Here is a 4,681-nt window from a genome sequence, read left to right as displayed (position 1 = left end):
GGAGGACGCCCCCCGCCGCGCCCGCGGGCCGCCGGACTCGCGCCTCAGGTCAGCAAGCGCCGGTCTCGCGTGGGCGAGTGTTCGCGGTGGAGCCGGCTGCTCCGGTTCCGTGCCGCTCGGATCACCGAGCCCCGACCCACCTGTTGCTCCCCAAACCCTGTGCTGAGTTGATGAGGTTCTAGGGGGGCTAGTGGGGCTCGTGGGGTCCGGTGCCGACAACCGAGAAAGAATTCTTGAAGACGTCTTTGCTGCAAAACGGGGACCTGTTGAAGCCTGGGGACAGGCCCTGTGGGCGGGAAGAGCCGGCCCCGGGGCGTCGGGAGACCCTGGGTAGCTACCGAGGAGCTGGGGCAGGGGAGGGCCCAGGGAAGTTTCCAGTGAGATTTTCCCGCGCTGAAGAGGACTCCTGGCACCCTGGAGGCCCGGCTTGTCAAGCTAAGGTGGTTTGCCCTCCAGCAAAGCGTTAGCAAGAAGACGGTAGGGAGTTCCTGGGGAAACGTTACTCCGCCCGCCTCGAGGAGTGGTCTGTGGGCTGCGGGTTAGAAGGACCTTTGTCCTGTCTGCCATTTCCTTCTGCCCTGGTTTCCCACATCACCTTGGAGGGTGATGGAGACTCTTAGGTCCTTCAGGACTGTGATCTCTAACAGGTAACCATTGGTTTTCCCCCTTTTCTTTGTTCGTGGGCAGCCAGGAGCAGGGGAGGAATGTCACACCTATCCCCCCAGTAGGTGCGGGGCTGGGGGTGGGGGTGGCCCCTCAGCTTGTCTTCTGCTCCCTCAGCAGAACGACTCGCGTGAGGAGTTCACAGCTGGGCTGCCAAAGCGCAGCGTCCGCCGAGCACAGATACTGCTCGGATCTTTTCACGCAGTGCCCGCCCTTAGTCACTGAGACCTCAGAACAGCCCTGAAGGTATCTGGGCCAGACATTATTGTTTCTATTTGATGTACAAGGAGGCACAGGGGACGTCCATCTGAGGATACCTTTTTTAAAAATTTTGTTTAACTTTTACTTATTTTTGAGAGAGAGACAGAGAGAGAGAGAGAGAGAGAGGAAGAAGAAGAAGAAAAAGAAGAAGAAGGAGACAGAGAGGGAGAAGCAAAGAGAGACGGAGACACAGAATCCGAGGAGGCAGGCTCCAGGCTCCCAGCTGGCAGCACAGAGCCTGACCCAGGACTCAAACTCACGAACCCGTTTGATTATGACCTGAGCTGAAGTCGGGCGCCTAACCGACTAAACAATCAAGGTGTCCCATGCGATACCTTTTTTTTTAATGTACATATATTCCTTGAATGTCTTAGAGGCATCGCAGCAGAATCGTTAAGAATATGGGCTCTGCACTGGGTGTTGTATGGAAAACAACTTGACAATAAAATATTGGAAAAAAAAAGAATATGGGCTCTGGGCAACCGTAAGAGCATGATATCTGGGACAGCTCCCTGAACTTGAACCAGGGTTCAGATCCCAGCCTTATCCCTTACTTGATCTCTCCTTAATGAATGTCTACGCTTTCTCTGCAGAAAACCACAGGTCCTGGCTGAACAAGTTCAAGAATTATTTGGAGGATCACATCAAGAACTCCGTGCCTCCAGCAGCCGTTTTTGCTTTTCTGGTCATCTCAGTCATCATGGGGATCCTCTGTTGCCTCACGTAAGCTGCTGTGGGGTGAAGAGAGCGAAAGGGGCGTGGGGGAGAGGCAGGAACGGTCAGGTTCCCCACCAGCCTGCACATTTATAATTCAGGGAAAGTTTTCAGGAAGGTAATTCTTGGTTTATCCAACCCACTCCATCCATTACCAGCGACTTACAGGTGACATTGAATACCCAGTGTTTATAGCTGATCTCTTTTTTCTAACTTCATTAACTCCGTCTTTCCCTTTGGTTTAGGAATTATGCATGGACAATATCTAATTAACTATGTGTTCAATTGCCTGAAACTTTGCCACAGTATTTACCTATGTAAATCATATGAAGTGAAAAAGACTCGTGAAATAGTTAACAAAATAAACATAGCTAGAGAAACCTAGGTTTTATTAATTCAGTCAGGATTTACCAAAAGCTGACTACTTGCCTGTCTCTCTCCTGGTTGGTGGCGAGACAGAGAAATAAGACCGCTGAGTAATTGTCCGCCGAGTCCGTGCTCTGGCGGGAGACAGAGTCCAAGGGGGGAACCTGTGAAAGCGTGAGAGGAGAGATTTAAAAGGCTGCAGGACTGTTCAAAGTGCACACCTAATAAAGTGGCCGAGGGCAGAGATCAGGTGAAGGGCGTGGCGTCCCCGCCTAACGCTCCTGATAAGCTGAAATAATCACACAATCAAGAGCCCGTCTAGGAAAGAACGACCTTGGATATATGGTTAATCACACAATCAAGAGCCCGGCTAGGAAAGAACGACCTTGGATATATGGTTACGGACTCGGAACCGGAGCCAAACAGAAGTCAGCTAAGTTTTTGAGAGAAGCTTATGGCCAAAGAACTAAATGAGCCGTCTGTTGTTTGAGCCTTCTGGTCTTTCACGACAAGGACGCAGCCGCGGAGACTGATAGGAAGGGCCTCCCGGGAGGCCCAAGCGCCGCGGAGCTGCTCCTGGAAAGCAGGCCGGCCCCGACCAGTGTCCGCCCCGGGGCCGCCGGGGCGCTGCGGAGCCTGTGCGTCTCCCGGCATTCTTTGCGAATGGGAATGTTCACGGTGGTTAGGCTCTTCCTGCTCCAGCATTGTATTCGGGGTGTGGAGATCAGGAGCAGATAACTCGCTTAACTTAATAAGTCACTTAAACCAGGAAGAGCTGCGCCCACCTTTGAGAGAACCCAGCTCCCCCAGGTACTCTGCACTTGAGCTGGATGCACTGAGAAATGGGATTTTAGCCCTGGGGGAAAGTTGTGCCACAGATCAGGGGTTCTGGAAGCAGACGGTGAGACCAGAGCTGGACGCGCAGGGTGTCATCAGGGGGAAGGGGAGGAAGGGAGACGCAGGTCAACTGCCTCGCAGGCTCGGTGAAACCTCTAGTGACCCCGAGAGACTTATCTCACGTTAGCCTGCTGCGGCCGAAACTTCATAGAGGCCGAGCTGACGGCGCTCCCAGCAGCCGGAGGAACGGGCTGTCCTGGGCGGGGGTCGGCGGGTCGTGTCCCCGTGGGGGCCACAGGGTGCTTGCGGCCACACGTGGACGGGAAAGCGAAACAGATTCAGGTGCTCAGCGAGACAGACTGTGAGACACTGGCGCCGCGTTCACCAAGTCTGCTCCTTCTTCCCGAGCACAGAGAAAGGCTGCATTTCCCAAATAAGGAAGCCAGGACTCAACTCAGGGTATCTGACTGTCTATCTCCTGCGTCACTTGTCACTCAAAGTATGGCCAGCGGGCCTGCACCAGAAGCATCTGAAGCATTAGGTAGACGTATACATTCAGAAGGACTTCTTTGGAGATAAAGCCAGGGACATGCCAAAGGAAATTCTTCCTTCTTTGAAGTAGGTGGCTTACCCTAGGAGAAAAACCAAGAAGCCCTTGCTGGGAACAAGCAAATGGTTAGTGAAAGAAACCCCAGTGTGGACAGTGAGCACAAGTGGGAGAGCAAGATATGGCAAAACGAAAGGACATATTGATGAAAAGATATAAAAAGAGAGGGAAAACGGGATAAACAAAGCCAGCACCATTAAACAGACTTAATTAGTTTATGTAAAACCCTTATTCAAGGGCACCTGGGTGGCTCGGTCTGTTAAGCATCTGACTTTCGCTCAGATCATGAACTCTCGGTTTCTGAGTTCAACCCCCATGTCAGGCTCCGTGCTGAGTGTGGAACCTGATTAAGAGTCTCTGTGTCTCTTTGTCATGGAGCACCTGGGTGGCGCATTCCATTAAGTGTCCTACTGCAGTCCAGCCATGATCTTATGGCTAGTGAGTTCAAGCCCCGAGTCAGGCTCTGTGCTGCCAGCTGGAAGTCTGGAGTCTGCTTCCAATGCTGTGTGTGTGTCTCTCTCTCTGTTCCTCCTCTACCCCGCTCACTGTCTCTCTCTCTCAAAAAGAAAAGATTAAAAAAATTTTAACAAAAAATAAAATACTTTCAGACAGTAAGATTAAAGGAAAAAAATGATAGATGCAGGGGACACATAATTAATTTTTTGTAGCAGAGAACCAAAATAGTACACCAGGAAAAAATACTCAAGGTATAATTTGTTTTAATGTTGCCGAAATAAAGGAAGATTTGAGTCTATGATGATAAGGGCACACGAAGCCCCAGGAAAAACTGGCACGTGCTACTGGGCACATAGTAGAATCTCAATAACACTGATTTTTTAAGAAATATACTTCGCTGTACGGACTGGAAAGAGTTTCTCTACCCTCTTGATTTACCCTCATGCTCACCTGTGCACCACTGGCTGCGGCTCTAAACAGGCTTCAGCTACACGTTCTGTTGCCTGAGGAAATCGGAGAGCCGTGTGCAGGAAGTGTTAGTATGCGTTATAATAGTGGGAAAACAGAAACAACTTAACTGTCCATTGCCTGGTTAAAGAAAGTGCTGAAAGTTCGTACCACGAGTTGTGTGTGGTCACCAAGACCTTGTTCCGGAGGCTGATCACATGGCACCGGATTGAGGAATGATTATTGAGTGGAAGAGCAGAGGCTAACAGAGGATAGGCAACTGAAACCAATTTCTAATTAAAAACTATATGTACGAGTGAAAAGAAGGTT

The sequence above is a fragment of the Suricata suricatta genome, chromosome X (assembly GCF_006229205.1).
Source record: "Suricata suricatta isolate VVHF042 chromosome X, meerkat_22Aug2017_6uvM2_HiC, whole genome shotgun sequence".
NCBI classification, from domain to species: Eukaryota; Metazoa; Chordata; class Mammalia; order Carnivora; family Herpestidae; genus Suricata; species Suricata suricatta.
Note: the sequence above shows the minus strand (reverse complement) of the source record.